Source organism: Halichoeres trimaculatus, unplaced genomic scaffold (genome assembly GCF_033239565.1).
Source record: "Halichoeres trimaculatus isolate MK-OKI-2021-1 unplaced genomic scaffold, fHalTri1.1 fHalTri1_scaffold_13, whole genome shotgun sequence".
In the NCBI taxonomy this organism is placed as follows: Eukaryota; Metazoa; Chordata; class Actinopteri; order Labriformes; family Labridae; genus Halichoeres; species Halichoeres trimaculatus.
Genome location: NW_027437191.1, coordinates 5,773,985 through 5,798,687, shown reverse-complemented (window position 1 = coordinate 5,798,687; position 24,703 = coordinate 5,773,985). Strand labels below are relative to the sequence as shown.

Here is a 24,703-nt window from a genome sequence, read left to right as displayed (position 1 = left end):
GTCTGTATCCAAACCCATATGTAACGTTGAGCATAGATGGACCTTAGAGCTTGTTCACACACAGCAAATGGAATAAAAATCAAAAGATTATAACCAATTGGTAAAATTCAGACTCAGACATTCAAAAAACTTTATATACACACTTGATCACAATTTTAAGACCAGTTGAAAAATTTCACAAATTTACATTTTGTTCAATCACATTCAAATCACATTCTGTTGCTAGGCGCTACCCAAGTAGCTGCCTGTTGCAGCAGCTCTCTCTTCTTTGTCCGTTTCTTGTAATTTTTTTGTCTCTTTTTCGTAATCTTTGTATTTGGAGTGGATCATCACTTTGTATGGTTCATTGTCGGTCACGGACACCAAACTTTTTGTGGCTTCGGCGGTATTTTTTACTACTTTTTCACCTGTGTTTGTCTGGAGATTCTACATGTAACCATGGCTGCATTGTTTACATGCAAAATTAGCTGTTAGCAGCCTGTAGCATGTCAATGCTAACTAGTGTAGGGCTTGATGATTTCCCTCGAGCTGAGGAGGAGGAGGTGAGGACGACGTGCTGGTTCTCGGATGTGAGCTGGAAGGTGACGACGTGGACCTGTCCTTCCATCCATCGTTGCTGGGAACGTGGGATCTAGCTCCGGGGGATGGATGAGCTAGCTGTGCTAACCCAGCGGCATCGTGCTGTTCACGGACGTGGCTGACGGAGCTGACATCGGACGCCGGCCCCACATTGGTGGAGCTTCGCCTGCTGTGAGCAGACAGGATCCAGGAGACAGAGACTGAACAGACTGCTGGGGAGGCTCAGTCCTGGACCCTGTGGAGGTGGAGACTGGCTGGGCTGGAGAGTGGTGGACAAGTGGTGGACGGGATGTCGTCATCTAATTTCTTATGGACTTTTTTGCACTTTCTATACTCTTTCTTACTTTTGTTTTCTTAAATGCTGCGGTGACTCCTGAATTTCCCCTCGGGGATAAATAAAGTATTTTCTATTCTCTATTCTATTCTATTTTGTTCTTTTTGATCTTAAAACAGGTTTCAAATATAACTTTAAAATGCAAAAAGATGAAATGGGAGGGAGAAAAAATTGAGCAATTTATTGAAAACAACAAGTAAAGTGAAACAGGCTTCTGATCAAAAGTTCATGGCCACGGCCTTTTAAGTCAAAACCTGCACAAAAACTGTGGGTTTCATGTGATTTCCTGTCAGGTATTCACTCTGCCATGACCTCCTAATGGAAAAGGCCAAAAAGTTTTTTTCTTTGAACGTAGTTGGATTGTTGAACTGCATCAGCAAGGCCTCTCACAGCACGCCATCTCTGCTGAGGCTGGACGCAGTAAGACAGACATTTTGAATTTCTTCAAAAGTCCTGAGGGTCAGGAACAAAGAAAAGTGGTAGACCCCCCAAAAAACATGATCTGGGGCTTTTTCCTTCAATGGATCACTAGAGCTTCAGGTTGGTCAGGGGCGTCTAACGGCAGCTGTGCAGGAGGCCTCCTTCATGACTGAGGGCCCTGGTCTGTGTGGGTATAACTGGATTTTTCAACAGGACAACCCTGCAGTTCACAATGGGCGCCTGACAATGGACTTCTTTCAAAGCTCACTCTTTGGACCCTCCTGGAAAAGTCAGTCTTTTCTGCAGCTCTTTGAAAGAAACAGATCCACAGGATCCAGCTGCCTTCAAAGAGCTGTAAAACCTTCCTCTGTATAGAAGCTGCAAGTCTAGAAAAGTTAATATTCAAAAGACATGTTGATGTAATAAACAGAATAAAGTTAAAGGCCATATTGCAGATTAATTTTTTTTTGTAAATTTATACTTGACATCATCTGATAATGGCAGTAGAACCAGTCAATCACTGATTTTATATGTTATTTAACCAAAAATTTAGAGGCTGTTTTCGATATAGCTGTTTAAAAAGCTGTTTTTTGAGCATCGTGTCATTTGACGATACAACAGGGACTTGCGTTCCTTTACTCCACTTTGAGACAATGTGAATAACAGGGTGTCGTTCGTGATATTGAGCATTTTGGATCGTGTTTTTTGTGTTTCTTCCAAAGCATTATTTAATTTGACCATCCATTAATTTGATTAAAATATGTTTAGAAGGATGGATGCAGAAATACGAGCTTAGCAGGATATGGAGTCCATTTTTTTCGAACTCGGTGAGTTAGCTTTGGAGCCCTGATTAGTTTTGTGCAGGTGACAAGATGGGACTTTATTTCTGCATTGGTCACAAAAAAAGCAGACGTCAGTAGTGCCCATTTTTCAACAGGAAAATTGATGTGATGGAGTCTATTTTATAAAGTCTATGGATGGACTTCAGGGTGGGATACAGGAGCCAGCTCTGGGTGAGACTGACACGACTGCTGTCCTGTCAGACAACAGCAGCTTCATCTGCAGCATCTCCTAGTCCGGCTCCCAGTGGTAGACAGACACAAGGATTGTCGGAGATTCAGCCCAATGGAAACGGAAGCTGAGCACTGAAACTGAATCTTGGTTTTCTGACTCTAGATCAGTGGACAGACCTCTGATAGACCTCTATGTCTTTCTCTCTATGGGCTGTACGACTCAAAGCATGTTGCTGTATGATCAGCTCTTACACCTACTACTTATCTTTGAAGTCAGTGAATCTGATTTGAAACTTTAGATATGTTGACGTGAACACAGCATTAGGCTACATATCACTAGCTAACAGCACTCACTCATTGGGACACCTGCTCCGTTCTCCTCTGGTTCTCCTCACACCACAACTCCTCTGCTCTCCTACAGCTGTTATTCCTCCTAATCCTGCCCTGTTCCTGCTGTCCATCTTTCCTAACAGGCTCATAATTATAACCCTGAGGACCATCATATGGATAGGAGAAGAGATTATCTTCCTCTTCATTGACAGGAGTGACAGTCTGATCCATGTTTATTAATGTTAAACAGAGGCAGAAGCAGTGGGAGTCTCGACTGTGACTTCACATTCAAATGCTGGTTTTTAACGCAGAATGTAAATGTGCTTTATTTATACAGCCCTTTACAACCACCCACAGGTGAACGAAAGTGCTTTACACTAAATAAAATATAAAAACAATAAAAAACAATAAGTAAAAAACAATAACTATTACAAGAACAAAGGCAATAGAATAAAATGAAATAAAATAGAATAAAAGTGTCACCACACTACTGGGTGTTAAAAGCCATCCTAAATAAATGTGTTTCAGTTTAGATTTAAAATGGCCCAGCTGGCTGTCTGTGGTCCACTGCACTGACTGGCTGGCCGGCTGGTTGTCTGTGCTTCACAGCAGTGAGGGCTCCAATAAAAAACTTTCAGTTATGGTAATTTGAATATAACTAAAGAAAAAACCCAGTTTGTGGGTTTCTGATCATAATTTCAGCCCATCAACACATCCCATGTATCATCTTCACATACAAAACATCAAACATGCTTAAAGGTACACGGCCCATGCCATGTGGAGCACAGAAAGCTTGAGCTCTTGGCAGGTTAACATCTCAATGTACAGCGGGGTCTAATATCCACTGCATTCCCTCCTCACTCATGGTTTGAAATGAGTCAATTCAACACGCTGTAAAGTAAACTTTACAAGTAGACATAAAGTAAACTCAACTTAAGACTATTAGTTATACTTACCTACCTTTTTAGTGCAATTGTTTTCCTAGATTCTTAAAGTAAGCTCAAATTGTCACATTTTTACAGTGCAATAAAGTATAAAAACACCTCATCAGATTTGACTTTGAGGTTTTGCAAATTATTGAGTTGAAACAACTGAAAACCTTAAGTTGGACTGATACAAAATGTTGATTTGAAAACAATCAAATTTTTAAGTTCATTTGACTTAATCAATTGTGTTGGTTGAACTTAATAACTTCATTTCAAAGAACTTAATTTATTTAGGTGTGACCAGTTGAGGCAATAATTTAAGTTGGTCCAACTGTTTTCTTTTTTCAGTGTAGTAGTATTCTGTAGTAGTAGCTGTCTTTCCTCAGCTGTATGCTCCTAATAAATAAAACAGATTTTCTCATGATCAGTGGCTCTGAAGTTTTCTGAAACAACATCACGATGCAGATTGGTAAAAAGTAAAGTCAAGCTTTTTCAGGTCTGTCCTCAGGAGGAGAAGAAAACTATGTTTTTCCTGCAAACACTAAAGCCTGCTGAAATGTGATCAGGTCATGCTGCTCAGACTATAATCATAAATAAATGGAGGGTTTATACCTGATATATCTTAACATTCATCTGTAAACAGGGATTGAGCACTATCTCATAAGGAACTAAATGTGCTGTTTGAATGGAAATGTGGCCTGTTTTTTCTGTCTTTCCATTTGCAGATCAGTCAGAAGTGGTGCTCAGTGAAGGTTTTTATGATCCCTAGCTTTATGGCGTCAGAGAAAAATGGCCTCTGAGTGAAGGAGGTGAATTCTGTATGAATGCATATTTTTCACAGCTCCACAGGCAGTAAAAGTCAGCTGTCTGGGTCGGGTTAGGGCACACTGAAACTTCTTTTTAAGCTGTATCAATGTGCAAATATGAAAATGCAGACATGAGAGGCAGCTCAGCATCAGCCTCCACATGTTTCTGAGAAGGCTTTAAAGACCCCCCAGCCCAGCTGTTTGGCTCAGATGTTCCTTGTAGTGTTTTGGACAAATGAGGAAGCTAATGGAGCACACTGAGAAGAAGCCTGACGTTATTTAACAGGATGACACTTCAATTATGGGTCTGGTCCAAGAGTGTGCTCTGCTCTCAGCTGGAGTTTGTATGTGAGGAAGACAAACTGCCAGATCTGAGAACGGCCCGCTTTGAAGACAAATCAAGACCCACTGCTGCCCAAATCTGCTGAGACACTTCCTCCTGTGGCCTCAGAGACTTTGATGACGTTCTTCTCTCTGTCCTCACTCGCTCTGAAATCTCGTTCTGTTCTGGCCCGCAGACCCGTCACAGCTGGATCCAGACCGTGTGCTGGCTCAGTACTTTTGTCTGACAGAACTCGTCTTTAATTGCCTTTTCTCATGATGTCAGTTTCTTTAATTCACGCATTATTAATGTCCTGCTCAGTTATTCCTACAAGAAAAGTTATTGATTTATGGCACGCAGGCAGCAGAGAGCCAAAAAAAATGTTGATGGAGTTGATTTTTGGGTCATAGTCAAATCAAAGTTAACTTTGATTATTATCTAGCTGAGCGAAATACTCTGATTGGTCAAAACCCCATTAGAATAGAATAGAACAGAATAGAATAGAATAGAATAGAATAGAATAGAATAGAACTTTAATGTCATTGTAGCAAGTACAACGAAATTGAAGTCCCAGAAGCAATCAAGAAAACAAAAGAAAGTGTATAGAAAGTGCAAAAAGGTCCATAAGAAAATAGATGATGACAGCTTGTTCATCATTCTCCAGTTCAGCCAGCCTCCACCTCCACAGGGTCCAGGACTGAGCTTCTTCAGCAGTCTGTTCAGTCTCTGTCTCCTGGATCCTGTCTGCTCACAGCAGGTGAAGCTCCTCCAATGTGGCATTGGTGACTGATATCAGCTCCGTTAGCCATGTCTGTGAATAGCATGATGCTACTCTGCCCTCTGGTATTCCCTTTGTTGCTGGGTTAGCACAGCTAGCTCGTCCATCTTATTGGAGATAGATCTTATGTTCCCAATAACGATGAATGGAAGGGCAGGTCCATGTTGTCACTTCTTAGCCCACACCTGAGAACCAGCACGTTGTCCTCACCTCCTTCTCCTCACCTTGTAGGAAGACATCAGGCCTTACACCAGTTAGCACTGACATGCTACAGACTGCTAACACCTGCTTTCACATGTAAACAATGCAGCCATGGTTACATGTAGGATCTCCAGACAAACACAGGAGAAAAAGTAGTAAAAATAACACTGAAGCCACAAAAAGTTTGGTGTCCATGACCAACAATGAACCATACAAAGTAATGATCCACTCCAAATGCATTGATTACGAAAAAGAGACAAAAATAAAATAAAAACGGACAAAGACGAGAGAGCTGCTGCAAAAGGCAGCCAAAGCCAATTGCGCCTAGCAATTCCCATGGTGGCTAATTCTCAATGTCTACAGAAACAGTTTGATCACATACATCATATCAGATCAACACGTGTGTGAATTTTAGATTTTTTAGATTAAGTCTTTCAATGAATATAATCGCTAAACTTTAGTCACATTTAAGTCTTTTTCCCTCCTTATCTCTGGTCTACTTTCAATCCCCCCACATTTTCTCTTTAAAGTCGTTCATGTAGTCAGTAGAGGTTAGCACTGAGGCTGTACCAGGTGTTTGAGTCTTCATCATTTCTCTCTCTGAACACTTTCTCCTGTGTAATATGTTAGCCTAATACTTTACCCCGGCCCAGGTTCTCTTTCACCTCCACTTCATAACAGACTCAGTTTGCTGAACAGCAGATTCAGAATCCAGATATTTATGAAACTGTGATGCTGGTGGGATAAAAGTGTTTATCAAAATAAAATACAGGCCCAGCTTTTTACTTTTCTTTGGTGATTTATGAATCTATTCTCCAAATTATGCTACTTAAATTTGGTGATACTTTAAATTAAATCTTGTGTTTTTGATTTTCTTACTCTTTATTTGTTTACTCTTACTTTTCTTTTGTCCTGTATTAAAGTGATGCTCCGGGATGAAAAACACCGCTAAATAAGGCTCTAGTTCTCATCGTGTCTCTTCGTCCTGGCAAACTACCTGCGTTTGTTAATATCTGGCATGCCGCGCGCACGGACTGATACACTAAGCGGCGAGCGCCTCGAAGCCAGCTGTGGCTCTGCAGCGGAGGTAGCGCCGTTTTACGCCATGACAGGAACTAGAGCCTTATTTAGCTGTGTTTTTGTGTGAAAGTAACGCGCTGAAAATTCTCTAAATAAAGCGTGAATGCAGACCGATATCATATCGATATGGGAGTCCGTTTCTTTGTGTTTTTGGTCAAGTGAAATATTTCCCTGTCTTAGTGCAGAGGAAACAGGCAGAGGAGCAGGGAGGGGGTGTTTGATGCGAGCGCTCTGGGCTTCTGCTGCACAAAAACACTGCTGTAGGGGTAATTTCTGCCCTAAAACTTGTGATAGGACCCAACTTGTTCCATCCCAGAGTATCACTTTAATGCCCTTATGTTACATTATTCTGAACTGTTTGTAGTGAATCAAGAAAATGCACTTGTGATCTTCCTGGAATAAGAATAATGTCTTAAATCAAGAAATGTAACATGTAATGATACATATATCACTGGCAGGTAATTGTAATCTGTCAACAATTCAGGCCTTGCTGGTCGGTTGGTGTCAGATGATTTGCAAAAGCCACAAAACAGATGCAAGAGCGAAAACATGAATCTCCTTTGATGACGTATTTTGATAGATTTTAGACAAATTCTTTATTAGTTTCGAGTTTAAGCAGAGTATGTCTTTCAGCAGCCTCTAGTGAAGCTAAAGTGACTTAATGTGATTAACAAACAGTGAGTTCACAAACAGGTCAGAGGACACAGAAACAACTCAACCACACACTCTCCTCCTCCTCCTCTGATGTGAGCTCTGCTGACATCTGCTGGTCGCTTACAGGATTGTAATGCTGTAGAGAAATGCGCTACTTCCTCTTCTATACAGTAGAAGTGCATTTCCAAAAAGGTAGAAGAATAAACATGAGAAGACTGTTTGCTTGGTGAGCTTGGTTATAAGTTTTGTGACACTTAGTAACAGCATATCCTACACCAGGAGTCCAAGTTTACAATGAATTTGACCTTTTTTCATGTTTTTATGATAAATATGAGGTTTAGGTGAGTTCTTATTTTTGTATTTCAGTTTGAATCTCATTTTTTTTTTGCTGTGAAATGTTCAATAAAAATATGTGTTTTTTTTTTTATTATTAGACAAGAGTATTGGATTTTGTCCTCAGTTCATTGACGAATTTTGCACATTTTACATCTACACACATCATGTTTTTGAGTGTGTTCCAACATTTCATTGAGGTAAAATCAAGCATATGTTATATTTTCATTTTCTGTCTTAAATCACAGATAATTAAAAAAAAAACAGATTATTTATTCTTTCTTGTAATTGTTCCTTTATTGGATGTTCCACCCAGTGATCATTAATTGTAAATAAAGAGCTTCTGTCTTTGAAAGAGTGCAATCTGAGGATGGATGCTGAGGTTAACTGCGAGATTGCATAGGCAATCTTTGCTTGTGTGTGTGCGTGTGTGTGTGTGTGTTTGTGGTTTTTGTGTGTCACACAGAGAGCATAATGGGAAAAAACCTGTCACTCTGCATCAAACATCCAATCAGTTACCGCAGAGAGCTCAGCTGAGGGGGAGACGTCGCCGAGTGATGCAATCAAAACAAACATCAGAGGATCCATCAGCAGAGAAAGACTTCCACGGGCTCCTCAGAGAACAGCCACAAACAATGTCACACTCTTTATGTCTGAATTTATATTTTACATTATAACTCTGTCAACGAGAAGCTCCCAACAACGTTCTTACCTCAGCACATTAAGATCTATCTCACGTCAATCACAGAGTGATGCTGGAGCTGCTGCACATGCATTATCAATAAGATGATAAGCAAGCTTTCTCCCAAACTTTAACCTTCAGGAATGAATCCAGAGTTAGGTAGATGAAATGTTACTTCAGCAGAAGTGAAGATGGTATTTTGGTGATGAGTATCTCTTATCCAAGGACACTTTGGCATTGGACAGCGGCGTCACTGACTCTCAGATTGAGGGACAACAGACTGAGCCACAGCTGTCCCTAAGTGAAAAACAGATTCCCTCCAAGAGTTCGAGAAAGTTTTCAAAGAAAACAAACTTTGAAATGATTTTGTCTTTTATCCTTACTACTAATACTAATACTACTCTGTTGTTAATAAGCTTAAAATCTGTGAAGCTCTTTGGGTATGCCACCTACACACATCTGTTTGAAGCTTGTGTTTCTCCTGTTTTAAATGATGCAGCAGGTATGTGGGTATACAAAGAAAGTAAAAGTTCAGATGCTGTTCAAAACAGAGCAATACGATGTTTTTTAGGTATCCATAAATTTGCCCCTATTCTAGCTGCTCAGGGTGACATGGGTTGGATTCCTGGATTAATAGTGAGAAAATGCAAAATGATCAGACTCTAGAACCTATTTTTTAAAATAGGATAAAAATAGGATTAATATGAAGATTTTTATTTTTAGTAAAAACACAGAACTTTCCCTGGGCTACAGAACTCCTTTCTATATTCGAGGGAACAGAATTACAGTATGTCTACCGAAACAACCCCATCTGCAATGTGAACAAAATTGGGGAGAAGCTTGTTGCCAAGTTTGAGCAAAAATGGTTGAATGAAATTTTGTTAGAGGCAAAATTAAGACCACATATCCAAATTACACACAATCATGGCCATGAATCTTACGCAACAGCTAATTTAACGAGAAATCAAATCTTTAGTTGCACAGTTGAGAACAGGAATCCTCCCACTTGCTCTTGAAGTTGGCAGATTCATAAACAACACAGGAACACAGACTTTGTGAATTATGTGAAGTCGAGAACAAAGCACATTTTCTTCTGTACTGTCCTTTTTATGACAAGTTGAGAGCTCCTCTGATAGATGAAATGTATGTTAAACAAGGTTATAATAGTTAACTAAAACTAAACTAAAAAGGAAAACTAAAATTCATAATACATTTCAGTTAACTAAAACTAATAAAAACTAGAAAAGAAAACAAAAACGATAAGTAAACTAAAACTGTATCTTGTGTTCACAAAACTAACTGAAACTAACTAAAATGACAGACAAAATTCCCTTAGTTTTAGTTTTTGACAATATTAACAGCCTTTAGGATTTAAATTAATCCGACACATTTTCCCAACCAATTTTACAACAGTTTTCGAGTTTTTTTTTCCTTAGGATGACATCAGGAAATCCACACCCTCAATGCATGTGATTGGTTCCTGCAGCATCTCTTCTTCTTCGGTATAATCCTGTTGCTCTGACAACGAGTGCATTACATGCGCCCCCATCGGTCTCCAAGGGAAATGAGGCGCCTCACAGGTAGTTTACATTTACCTATCAGAATGATATATAAAATCAGAACAAGAAGAAACGCGCTCTCGTTCTCATCGTGTCTCTTCGTCCTGGCAGGCTACCTGGGTTTGTTTATATCTTGCACGCCGCGTGCGGACTTATACACTAAGCGGCGAGCGTCTTGTAGCCAGCTGTGGCTCTGCAGTGGAGGTAGCGCCATTGTACGACACGATGAGAACTAGAGCCTTATTTAGCGGTGTTTTTGTGTGAAAGTAGCGCGCTGAAAATTCTCTAAATAAAGCGTGAATGCAGACCGATATCAGATTTTTTTGGTGGGAGTCCATTTATTTGTGTTTTTGCTCAAGTAAAATATGGTCCCGTCTGAGTGCAGAGGAAACCGGCTGAGGAGCAGGAAGGGGGTGTTTGGTGCGAGCGCTTGTGATAGGACCCAACTTGTTCCATCCCGGAGTATCACTTTAAAGTAAAAAAACAGCACGGCTCTCCCCTGTTTTTTGTTCAATGTTGTATGATCTCCATGTAAACAAACTTTGGGTCAACCTTTTAGTTTAGTTGCCCTTAAGAGAATATCTACTATTTTTCATTTGCAAACGTCAAATAATTCTATACTCCATCTGTCAGAACCATATGTAGCTGAAACATTAGCTTTGGAAGGTAGGCGCGCATTTCCACTAAATGCAAAATATCATACAGATGATGCTGTTACCGAATGTAATTTAAGTGCAGAATATTTAACTTTAACATAATTTCTAGCCTCCAAAAGTGGACTTTTTGAGTCTTCGCCTCCTGGCCACTCGCAATGCTGACAAAAGCTAGCCATTACCACGGAAAAATATTCCGTGCGATTTTGGCGCGATGGTGGCGCATGTAATGCACTCAATGTCAAATCAGCAGGCTTATACAGAAGAAGAAGAGATGCTGCAGGAACCAATCACATGCGTTGGCGGCGTGGATTTCCCGATGTCATCCTAGGGACAAAAAAACTTGCACGACGCAACGTACTGGGCCGTGCTTGTTTCCTGCACTGAAAGGCTGTGCGTTGTGCTGCGACCAAACATAGTGGAGCAATGAACCAGAGCACCTGTAACAGTTTAATTTCATGTAAGTCTAACTTTATTGTTACAGAGTCCAAGTTTCTAATTATTAAAGCTCATATTATATATATATTTTTTTTTACATAATTTATGTTTTTATTATTTTTATTTAATTCATGTTAACATTATTTTATATAATTTATGTTTGTATTTTTATATTAAGTTTATTTTCTTGTGTTTAAAGCAGCAGCCAACAGTTCAGTATCAGCATTGACTGAGCAGTGAGCACTATGTTGTGAGCAATATTTACTCTGACCTTTTTGGATCCTGCACCTGGTTAATAAGGTATGAAAAAACTAAAACTAAACTAAACTAAAACTAAAATAAAACTAAGCCTTGTTGCAAACATTAAAACTAAATAAAAACCAGAAAGCCCGCTCCAAAACTAATTAAAACTGAACTGTAATGGGGAAAAAAAAATGTTAAAACTAACTAAAACTAAACTATAATGGAAAAAAAATGTCAAAACTAACTTAAACTAAACTATAATGACAAATCCAAAACTATTTTAACCTTGATGTTAAAGTCCTGATATGTTTTGAGGTACTGATGATGACAGTCCGAAATGGTTGTTAAGTCATAGTATTTACAAGTTGACCTCCTGTGTATCCAGAGCCTGGAAAAAACACCAAGATAGTTTATTTTTGAGATTATTATCTTTTGTTGTTGTTGTTGTTGTTTTTTGTTTGTTTGTTCTTTGTAATCCTCTACAATGATCCCTGAACTTGACGACTGAATAATGGTGTCTTATAGCTTGCTGGGCTGGGCAAATTGTACATACACTGTAAAAAAATTTCACCGTAAAATTACAGTAAGTTACTGGTTAATAATTGCATTACTTTCACAGCAAGTTGCTGTTAATATTTTCACAGCAATTTACTGTAAGTAATTCACAGTAGTTTACTGTAATTGTTTCACAGTAGTTTACCGTAATTGTTTCACAGTAGTTTACATTAAAACAACAACACTTAACTGTTAATTCACGGTTAGCATGGACTGTGTACCTATAAGAGTAATAATAAATTAGATGTGATGATGGGCTAAAATTTTGATCAGAAATTACAAACTGGGTTTTGTCTTCAGTTATATTCAAATTTCCTTTACTGAAAGAGTATTTGGAGCCCTCACTGCTGTCGAGCACAGGCAGCCAAGACAAGCAGCCTATGCTGTGGAGCACAGCCAGGCAGCCAGGCAGCCAAGACAAGCAGCCTATGTCATGGAGCACAGCCAGGCAGCCAAGACAAGCAGCCTATGTCATGGAGCACAGCCAGGCAGCCAAGACAAGCAGCCTATGTCATGGAGCACAGCCAGGCAGCCAGGCAGCCAATGTCACTGGGCACAGCCAGGTAGTCAAGACAAGCAGTCTATGCTGTTGGACACACACAGCCAGCCAGCGCAGTGGCCCATAGACAGCTAGCTGGTCCATGCCATGGAGCACAGACACACTGGCCCTGTGTGGTATCTTAATGTGCATCAGGGTCTCATATCCACAGTGTTGCCTCCTCTCCCATGGTTTTCCTTTTGGGTTTTGCAGATTATTGAGTTGAAACAACTGAAAACTTTAAGTTGGATTGATGCAAAATGTTGATTTGAGCAGAATTAAAATATTTAGTTTAGTTGACCTATTAAGTTGTGTTAAATGAACTAGTTTATTTCATTTCAAAGAACTTAATTTATTTAGGTGTGACCAATTGAAGCAATTCATTTAAGTTGGTCCAACTACTTCTTTTTATTAGTTGTACTAACGCAGAATTTCAAGTTGACATGATCCACAAAAATACATTGGAAACCTTAATCTAAAAATTTTGAGTTGGATTGATTAAAAAAATTACATCACCTCAAATGACTAGAGATTCCCTTTTCACAGTGTAAGCTGACATACAGTCTTTGTTTCTAACGTGATCTAAAAAAGATTTTGTACTCCTATTATTGACAAAGGAACAGTTTACATCTGTGCTGGGAGCTGGCCCACACGGTGACGCGCTTCATGGCCTCTGATGCGCACCCCGATGGTCAGTCTGTTCTCCTGGTTGCTGAGGTAACAGAGGCTCCGACCGTCTCGGCTACCGGGTCTTTCCAGCACACTTTTTCCGCACTGGCATGGATCATCCAGACCAAGCAGTCGCTGCGCCTCGGCCGCAATAAAAAAGCATCAGAAAAGCAAATAAAAAAGCGTCGGAGAAAAGAGGAATTAATATGGTGAACTTCACACTAGTTCAAAATGACAATATGTAGATAAAGTAAAGGTGGAAAACAAGGGTACAATAACTTGACAGAATATGTTAAACTTACTTTGGTGGCATCAACCTTGAAAATGTTGAAAATCTGCTGCACGTCCCACAATTCAGTTCATGGAATTTGCTGTGTTTTTGCAGTGGATAGTCTTAATACAACATTTCATGGTGAAATAATGCAATAAAATGCAGTAAAATCCTGGTAATAATTGAAACAGCAAATATCACAGCAGTTGACTGTAGTAATACTGTTGTTATTGTAAATTTTAAAATTACAGTCTTATATTGTAATAATTACAGTTAAGTCCTGTAAAGTTGTAATACAGCAATTTACTGTGAGAAAATACAGTGAAATATTGTGAAATCCTGGTAATTTTTTACAGTGTACATGACACAATAATAAAAATCAAATCAATTGAAAAATCAATCAAAAAATCAGGATGGAAATCCAACCAGAATGAGGCACGCTTCATCCAGCCTGACCCCTTCACTTTAGGGCAGGCTGGTCCAAACTTTTTTACAGGGGGCCACATTTGATTTTGTTATAATGACCAAGCAGCAATTTCCGACATATTTATAGCTAACATAGAAAAACACAGATCAACATAGATTATTCTTTCTTTGAGTGATACCTGGAAAAATCATCACAGACTGATGAAATCAAACCTCACCTGTTCCTCAGGTGTCTCTTAAACCAGATGATAAGTGGTCAGTTTTCTGCAGTGTTGTGTGTGAATTCTGCTTCTGACCAAGGAAAATTTTCTCCATTAGGGGGCGATGTGGAGAAAATACGTCAGGATCCATCCATCCATCCATTTTCTATACCGCTTATCCTGTTTAGGGTCGCGGGTGGCTGGAGCCTATCCCAGCAATCATTGGGCGAGAGGCGGGGTACACCCTGGACTGGTCGCCAGTCAATCGCAGGGCTGACACATAGACAGACAACCATGCACGCACACACTCACACCTAGGGACAATTTGGTGTGACCAATTAACCTGGTAAGCATGTTTTTGGACTGTGGGAGGAAGCCGGAGTACCCGGAGAGAACCCACGCATGCACGGGGAGAACATGCAAACTCCACACAGAAAGACCCACCGGCCAAGGTGGGGATTTGAACCGGTGACCTTCTTGCTGTGAGGCACGTCAGGATCAGGATGTGAATTTTACCTGGATAGTTTTTCATCTTCAGACTAGTTTTATCTGTTATTTTTAGCCCCAGATATCACTTACCCTGAATCATTTTTTTGTTCATTCTGCATCATTAAAAAAATTATCTTGTGTCTCTCCAAAACTGAATTTTTGGGTCCAACTTTTTGAAAAAAGGATTTATTCCCGGAACATTGTAGCAGGGGAAAAGAGGCCTTTTTTCACCCTTTTCTCATTTAGGCCAAAACTCAACAAGATATAGCCTGAGGCCACCGTGAGGTCCCTGGGAGCATCCTCAGTGTGTTTTCTCAAAACCGGGTTTTGGGTCCAACTTTTTGAAAAAACGCTCTGTGTCCAACCCATTTTGGCAGGGAAAAGGAGCCTTTTTTCGTCTAGTGATGCCTTCTCTGATGTGTTTTCTGAACTCTCACATTTGTGCACCATGAGAAACCCATTCATGTAAAGACGTCGGCTGTAAGAGTTGTTGAGTTCCTGTACAGAGCTTTAGCTTTAAACGAGTAGCCTACACACTGTCCAAATTTTGTTTAGTGAGACATTATGAGTTAGACTTTGGTTTTGTTTGGGACCTGATAGAAAAATAAAAGTATACATAATTTAGAAAATGTTTCATTTCAGTGACACAATTAGTACATTCACACATCCTAAGATAAAAGCTAGGGGCTAAATGAAAATGGACTTTCGAACATGGACGGCCCCTGAGACTGACGTTGGACGTGCCTGCCTCAGCGTCACTATAAGTTATGAGCCCTTATATTAGTGATAACTTTCCTCTCCACGCAGAGCCCTGTCTAAGGTGTTCTCCTCAAACAGTTTTTATGATTTATTCATTTATTCAGGTTGTTTATGGCAAAGCTCTGCAGTCTTTCAGACACTGCTATCAGCATTTCCTCTGTGCTTCACCCGCGATCCAAAGGACAGACCGGATAGAAAATAACACTCCATCATCTTCTCCAACCTTATCACTGAGTCCAAAGTATGAACCACAGTTTAGTTTAAAGTGAAAAGAGTAACAGCTGCCCTGCCTTCTTATTTGTAGACTCCTCACCTGTTTACCAGGGAGTCTGTTTCTGAATGCATTTCTCTCTTTTCCAAAAATTCAAGGTTTATTTGATTTATTGCTTGAGCTTTTAGACCGGCACTTACAGTCAGACAACCTTCCAACACTTTAATAGGAAGGAGCAGGCTTTAAAAAAGGAGATTTTACAGCAAATACCGCAGAATGAATCAGCAAAAGAAAAAGCATTTGAAATATGACAAAGTAAAAAAAAAATACTGGTGTTTGTTCAGTCAGCATAAGTAAAGCATTTAGCTTCTACTATATTATTCCATGTTCAGTGGTTAAACATGATTAAATCATGTTGTGTTAGCATGATGTGCACAATCGTTAAAACAACAACAACCTAACTGGTTATTGTAGGAATCCCATCTGCAACACCTCTCCAGAGCAGGAGGTGGCAGTAATGTGCAATAGGCCCCATCCACCAGAGGATAATGTGAGCACCATTTTGAAGGGTGCAATTTCCTTAGAAGCTGGCGAACAATCCACTTGCTGTTGCCAGGGGTGCATCTGGACATAACTTTGAAAACTTTGTAAACTTTTGTTTGTATAGTTGGTAAAAACTAATTAAATAGTTTTTGTTGTGACAGCTCATTGAAACCATGAGTAAGGAGGGGATGCAGTGCTTATGAGACCCTACTGTGCAGAGAACTGGTGCATGTCAGGCATGATTGTTGGCTGATTGTACTTGATTGGCACTGACCAGCAGTCTGTGCTTGTTAGCGCAGACTGACTCTATGTGCTCAACTGGCAGGGACCGGTAGTCTGTGCTCCACATGCCCCAGCCCATGTACCCAATGATTTTTACAGTTTGTTTTTATGCTAACACAATGTGTTGATGGGATATGCATTGTTGACCAATTTTAAACTGAAGTGTTGTAAGATCACACAGCCAGTCCATGCAGTGGTGCACAGACAGCCTATGCTGCTTTTGTCCAACAACACAGTGCAATGTACAGCAAGATCTTAAATCCACTGTGTACTCTCCTCATTCATGGTAGAAATGTCTTACCTTGGTGGATATGTTGAAACAACCATTACAAATTAAGTTGGACCCACACATTGCAAATAAGTAGTAGTAACACCAAAACTTTGTGTTCACACAGCATATTTTCAAATAGTTGGTTAAACAAATTTAGGTCTTGCTGAATGAAAACAATTTAATCATGTTGAAGCAACACTATCAAGATTAATTGAATTAATGGTTACTTTTGATTTGACTCTTGGACTATAGGTGGCATGAAAAAAAATCATGTTCAATGATTTTATATATATATATATATATATATATATATATATATATATATATATATATATATATATATATATATATATATATATATATATATATATATATTTATATATATATATATATATATATATATATATATATATATATATATATATATATATATATGTATATATATATAATTTTATTTATTTTATTTTTTTTTGCATGTACATACAAAGATCCATAGCGTGTATAAAGAGGATACTTACAGCTTCACTTTGTCAGCTCAGTCACCGCATATAGATGTAAAACAAATTCTTTGCTCCATTTTAAATAACAATTTAAACAAATCTAAGAGATGTTACATTATATTCAGTTTCAGTAAGATCAGAACTCACGCTGTATTTAACAATGCCACCACTAGATGGCACTGTGTGCTAGCAAGTCTTTTTCAGGCTGAGGTCAGTATACAGCAGACTGAAGTGAAGCCAGGAGGTCTTAGTTCAGCAGTCCTTAACATGTTTGTTTCTCCAGAAAACAAAAAAACAACAAGTTTAACTTGAAAATCTGTTTTATTTCTTTGTCTGCACACGTCTGAGTACACGCTGGAGTTTGATAGTGAAACAGACTTTTTCATGCATGCACCAATCAGAATTAACATGGCGTGTAGTCATTTAGAGATCACTGTGATCACTTTCTGACGTGCAGTGATTCCTGGTTGGTGGGAAAACATTTGTACTCTTCAGAAGTTCCAGTTCTGATAGTTTCTCTGTCATTTCAGTTCTAGTTGCTTGAATTTCTTCCTTCCTGCAGTGGAGCATATGGCTGTTCACACCTGAGGATGTCCATTAGACCTGAGTCTTCTACAGTGTTCTAGGAACAGAAAGGCAAAACTGTTTTTTTGTGTTTTTGTTTAAATACAAAGGGTGCTGGTTTGGGCACCATGCAGTGAGGATATGGTCCTCCTTCCTCATAATTAAGAGATGAACGGTCCAAAACTATCATTTAAATGCAATATATATATATATATATATATATATATATATATATATATATATATATATATATATAAAAAACTTTAGTTTAATGAAAATATTTTTTTCCACTTCTACAAGTAATGTGCCAGGGTTCTTGAAGATGTTTAGGTTATAATGGATCATTTTGATCAGTTTACAGACGGATTCAGGCGTTTTTACAACGTATCAGAGGTTTGAAAATCTGCACACGCTCAGTCTGAACATCCAGCTGTGTTATTCTATATCCATGTAAAGCTGAATACCCACACTTTAATCCAATTTGGTCAAACAAGGTAAAAAGATATCCTTTTGACAGGAGCTAAACATAAGCACCAAAAACTTAAGTTCAGACATAAATCAGTGTGTTACAGTTGACTGACTTTAGTAAGTTAAAAGTTTTTTTCAGCGAAAGTGTTGACATGTCATGATATCACATGGCCATTTGTCTTCCTCATGTTTCAGGCTCTTTGTAAACTTTTTGTGAGTTTCATTGACCGACAGAATAGAGCGCACCATGAATCACATTCCTCAGGGGATGACGTTACCGTCAGCTCTTCAGAAACACTTCATAAGTTTCCCCTGGCTAAACTCAGGGGTGAGGGCGGCAACGTCACGCAGGATCAGATTCCTGCTCTGGAATCTGAGATGAGAGAAAAGATCTCTAAGAGAAAATCTCTGCGAGGCTTCAAAGGTCAGAGGAAGAGAAGAGAGGTTACTGTGGCGGAGGTAAAACATCAGTCGACAAATCACCTGAGCTTTCTGTCAGAGCTGTGGGACACAAGTTCACCTGATCAGGTTTCAGGATCCGTGGGAGTCAGTCCCAGACGATTTGGTACTTAACATCAACTCCTCCTTTGCCTCTTCTTCCTCTTTGTCAACATCCTCCTCCTCCTCAGGTTGCTCACAGACTTCTCCAACTCAAACAATGTGGAATAAAGTCAGGGGAGCTGTGATTTTACACATTTTCTCAGAGCCCTGCCCTGATCACATGATGTCAACATGAAATCAACACGAGCACCTTATATGTTCCACTCCGTGGCTCTTTGCATTGTGGATACATCAGAACAAACCCTGAGGCCAGCACTGTGATTTGGATCAGCTTCCATCCCTCTGACTCACCACACAATGCTTCAGTTTTTTTTTTTATTTCACCGACTTGTAAAAGTGTGTCAGCATCAACAGAAGAACCATGATCTGATCGTTCCACGATGCAGGGAACAAAGTTCTCACATATCTAACCCCATTCTCTGGAAATATAGTTTCAGGCTGACAGCAGAAGAAGAGATGGACAAGGAGAAAAGGAGGAGACATCCAGGTCACTGTAGTCACACCCTCCCTCCTTAAAGATGGGGCCCACTCAGCTCTCCTTGGCTGGAGGCCAGATCCACACATAAAGATCCACAGAGGATGACTGACAGAATGAGAACCACCTCAGAGTTTCTTTTAACATCTCTATGTGTTCTCATTCAGCTTCAGCTTGTCCCTTTAAAATAAAGTTGACAGGGTGTTTTTTATTCAGGTTTTCCCACTCAGAGGATTTCCTTAGAGTTAAAGGGTTACAAATGACAGGTGCTTTTCAACCACAGGAATTTAGAATACATGAATTAGAAACATTTTGAGGACCTGCTTTTCAACCACAGGGTCTGAATTTGGTCCTGGGGTGATACACTTACATACACTAAGGACCACTGTGGCTCAGTGGTAGAGTCGTCGTCTCTCAGTCAGAGGGTCAAGGGTTCAATCCAAGCTCCTAGAGTCACATGCTGAAGTGTCTTTCAGCACTGAACCCCAAATTTCTCCCACTGTTGGTTAGTGGTATGCAGTTGGGTCTCAATGGGTTAGCTAAAACTGATGGTTCACACCATCATGATGTGGCTGTGTGATAGAGACTAGCAGTGTAAAGCACTTTGAGTGGTCAGAAAGACTAGTCATCATCTAGAGGGATTATGTCATAAAGATGTGCACGCATCTTGACCGCAAAAGCAATGTTTCGCTCTATTCATTCATTCATTCCATTCATTCAGACGAGTTAGCGTTTTTTAAATATGAAATTCAACCTGTTATCAGCACAAAGATATACGGTTGTTCAGTGGTCAGTTTTTAGAAATGATACTATACAACAGAGGAAACATCCATCAAGTTTTGATCATCACAGAGCAACCGGTGTTTTGGAGTTAATAGCGACCATTCTAACTGGTGACTCTCAGCTGACAGTATCAGTGATTAACGGCCAAGAGTCACCAGTTAACAGGGTCACACTTTACACTGAAACACCAGCAACGTCTGGACGTAGTTTTCTGGTTCTTTTATATGAACCGGTCTCAGACTCAGCAGTCTTGGTGCTCTTTTTGGTTTGGGGGGATTTCTGACTTATTGACACATGTTTTCATCCTGGTATGTCACAGTCTGGTAAGTGTCCACGGATAATGCAGTCATCAATCAATCAATCAATCAATCACGTTTATCAATCAGTCATGAGCATGGAGTGAAAGTTGTGTGTTTCCTCTCTGGGCACACGCCGGATTTCTCCACTAAAAACGTCTGTCCACCTAATATCTGCCCACTTGCTGATCTCTTCTGACCACTCACTGATATTCCACAAACCTGGGAGCTGTTTACCATCCGTAAAAGTGATGATATTTAGTTCAAAAATGTGTTGCAAATTCCTAAAACTGTTTTTCTTCTCCATCACTGTCACTGTGTTCCAGGTTAAAGAGTGACCCTGTAAACTGGAGACCTTCAGCTGAAAGAGTCAGTGGATATCCAGAATCTAGCATTCAACAACAGCAGTTGAGACACAGAAGAAGTCCTCGGGAATGCCTGTTCTGATATCTTTGTCCACCACTGTAGATGCATCAGAACCTCCTCATCAGATAAGTGTTCAATGATGACATTGAGACATTTGAGAAGAATGCATCCTGCTGAAAGCCCTCAATCGACAGTGTCACTCTGTAAACTGTAACACTTGTCCATCTATGCCTCCATGTGCTCAAACCACATGTTTCACCGGTCAAAGCTGTTTAAAAAACAAAGTCACAAGCTTTATAAAGTATTCCTTCAATTCAGTCTCTCTGGCCTTCATCCCTTTCTTACTACCTTCTACTGGTCCGGCTGTGAGGATTATGCTAATCAGTCACAGGCCTGATTTCTAGAGATGCCTAGCATTCCTTGGTGGAAACATGGACAACAGTGGACCACATGAACCATTTATGGAGAAGTTCCAGGAACTATTGGTCAAAAAGCACCTAATGAAACCCAACAGGGAACTCCTCAACAGGTAAAGGTTTTAATGTTGTAATACCAAACCAGAGCTTCTCTCTGAGATGCTAAAGTGTGTCTACTATAACATGTAGGCATGCACCTATCACAATTTTCTGGCCAATTACTGATCACCAATCGTTAAAAAGCCTGACCAGCCAAACACCGATTTGGTCCTATACCGGTTTTTATTTTTTGTTTTTTATAACTGACAGCATCTTATTTTATTGAAAATCATTGAATAATACCTGTGAAACAATAAAATATTTATGTTGTAACTTAAACAACCAATAAAGTGTCCTAAGTTTTAGATCTCAGAGCAAAAAGCGACAATTGCTGTCAGACCTTCCCGGAGGTATATAAGATCATTTTCAAATGTAAGGATGGGCCAATCACCAATCACTGGTCGGCGATCACAGATCCCCCTAAATGAAGGAAATTGGCAACGATTGAGCCGCCAGCCGATCAATTGGTGTATGTCTAATAACGTGCAATCACCTTTCCTACTGATCCAATCCATGATCATTGGTGCTGATAGGTTGGGGAGGTTGAGCCTTTTTCTACTGTCATAGGACAGTTCACCAGGATGGCCCCTTTAATCCACAGAGTGTAGTTTATTATAGTCTATCAGTGGCTTTGACAGCGGTTCAGACTCTGCCGGATCATCATCCTCCTCAAAGCCTGCTGAGCTGACCTCCTTGAAGAGTAAGTGTTCAAACGTGATCAGGTTTGACCTTTTTGACCCCTCACTGCCCTGAGGCCACAGAGAGTTAAAAACTGGTTCATGTAGTCTTTAAGCTGGATAGTTTGAGGAGTTAGTTTATATGTTTGTCTTGGATGTTAATTCTTGACACATTTCAAACCATGATCACAAACTGAAGGCTCAAGTTACAAACACTGAGGCTTTTGCTACTCAGAGGAAGTGTTATTCAACCAGTTAGGAGTGTCTCCTGCTGCCTAAGGGAACTTTTTAAAGCCTGAGCGAACTACTGTGATGATGTCGTCCAGCCATCGGGGTTATCTGAGCTCTGGCAGGGGGAGCAGACTTTTCCTTTAGGCTGTTCATGTGGGAGAAAAAACTACAAACTGAAGTCAGGAGCACTTCAGATATCAGCTGTGCCCAAAGTGACTCCACTTTGCACCAGAAATGACTGATTTGTATACATACTCAAAAACACACAATTCCCTGGTTCAAAAACACAGTCTGTTTCTGAATGGCTCATTCCTCTATTGGCAAACACTGTACAGGGGTTAATTTTTTGGAAGGCCTGTCCGGGGGCTTGTAGCAGAAAGGCTTATCCCACGCTGATGACACATGGATATCTAAAAAGTTATCACAGTAACGAGTCACTGACAATATTCTTCAAAACTCTGCATTAGAAACAAATGGGTGACATCACAGAGGTCATGGCCTTGTATTTAACACTTTATGGCTAATATTGTGACAATACTGTCATCATGATGGACCCACTGTGATGGCCCAGTGGTTCCCAAAACACTGATAAGGGGGTCCCGGCATGCCAAAGAGAACCTACATTTATTTACAAGTGTAAAAGTGGAGCTAAATTCATGAAAGATTAACAAAAAAAATCCTACAAATGCAAATAATTTATTTCATTTTCCACCAATTAGCCAAACTAAGTTTCCTCTGCCAATTTTGTGTGTCTGTTTTTGGATTGATCTATTAGTGTATTTTCATAGCAGGTGGTCTCCTGTCGCCGGCATTGCCATTTTTGGCATCCTGAGCTGATAAGTTTGGGAACCCCTGATAAAGTACACATAGTATTCCTTTTATCCACAAGATACCGTAAATGAAGGGGATTTTTTTCATGAATAAGGCTTGTCCCGTTACCTTAGGTTCCTTTAAGGCTTTGAAAATAATTATGTGAGCTGACGGTCAATGTTGGTATGCGCTATGAACAGCCCCAGTATACAACAATTTCTTTTTAAAGTCTGAATACTTAAAATAATGTGATGATTCTGGACTAAAATCAGTCGTATCCCCTCATTGATGAGTCCGTAGGATGAACAGTTTGATAAGGCTGTCAGGTGAGAAGGGCAAAAGGGGGGCAAAAAAGGCTGCTTGTTAACAATCTATTAATTCAAAGATTTCTTGTAAATGTATCACTTCATGAACTCTAAAATTTCGAGTATACTTTCTTGCAGATTACCATCATTAAAAATGTAAAATTGTTTAGAATTTTTGCTAAAAAATCAATGACTTTCAAACAGGAAAAATACAAAAAACTATACGTTTGATTTCTCATAGACTTACAACTCTAAAACCTAGAAATGTTTGAGTTTTTTCTCCTTCTCAAAAATATATAAATTCACATTTTTTCCATCTCTAACCATGGCCCTGTTGTCAAAGTGGAGGGCTTTGGAGCGATAAAGACAAAATAAATGATTAAGAAAAAAAAAAACTTACAGGGCACTCCATAGACTTCCTTACAGCAGCTTTAATGGATCCAGCAAGTATTTTCTGGAGCATTCAGACTTGTTAATATAATATTTAGACTGTAGTAAAATTAACTTACTACTGTTAGGGACAACACACAATGGTTATATAACAGCTAATAGCCTGTAGCGCTGTAATGGTTTTATTGGGCCATAAAATTAAATCAAAGAGCTGCTGAGCTTCAATAAACTCCTCATGACGTCGAGTTCAGACAGAGAGCAACAGCTTTCTCCTTCGTTAAATTAATTACATTTATATCAGAGCAGATATCATGTGGTTAAGGAGAAAGTTACAGAGTTTTCTTCCTCCTGTGGTGTTGACAGTGTGTCAGCGGCTCTGTTGACATGTAAATGGGACAGAGAGGAGGAGGAGGAGGAGGAGGAGGAGGAGGCGACAGAAGGCGACCGACCGACAGACTCACGGTGTTTCCACTCCGGAGTTTCCTCTCTGTACCAGCAGCAGCTCCGCTCAAGACTCTTTATCGGACTACCTAACACTGCTCCAGGTTACACTTTGTGGGACTCTTCCAGGTCAGTCTCTTTATGTCTTCTTCCTCTCAGGTTGTCGTCGTGTTTTCTCTGAATTATCGAGCGGACATGGCTGTTTTTTTTAGCTGCGTACTCTGTGCTGAGCTCTGCCAGCATGAACTACGAGCTACCAAAGAAATCACAGCGGGGCTCATTTTTTACCTGAAAGTTAGCAGGTAGCAGTGTTACTTCACTTTATTAGAGTTGGTAAATCTTTCTTGTTGTTTCATCCTGCTGTGTCCAGTGAAGTTACGTCAGTATAAACAGGTTATCTCTGGCCAACTACAGCATGGTAGTTAAGGAACTCTGAGTTAAGTTGTGTCAGATTGGGCTTCATTGGTCAGGTTAACTACAGCAGCTAGGTTCACTCTGTCCTCACTACCAAAAAAAAAAAAAAAAGAGAGAAAAAAAAGATAGAAAGAAAGAAAGAAAAATCAACTATAACATACAATTTAAGTTTTAAAACACTTAAAAAAAAAAAAAAAAACCAACAATAAAAAATAACAACATTTTGGAAAAATAAAATTACAGATTTTTGGCTAAGCCAGCTTTAATGATCTATCTTGGTTTAATACGAAGAAGATAAGCAGTCAAAGGTCCTGTGAGGACTTTATAAGTGATCTTTAAATA

The 24,703-nt window shown here is 39.6% G+C and overlaps 1 protein-coding gene across 3 annotated transcripts in view; it reads left to right on the top strand.

The window, feature by feature from the left end:
* Positions 1-23,942: 23,942 nt before the first annotated feature.
* Positions 23,943-24,703, top strand: part of ankrd6b (ankyrin repeat domain 6b) — a 77,109-nt gene continuing 76,348 nt past the window's right edge. For all 3 annotated transcript variants that reach the window (XM_074685991.1, XM_074685992.1, XM_074685990.1), the window contains exon 1: positions 23,943-24,076. The gene's annotated coding sequence lies outside the window, so the exon portion shown is untranslated. The remainder of the gene's footprint in view (positions 24,077-24,703) is intronic.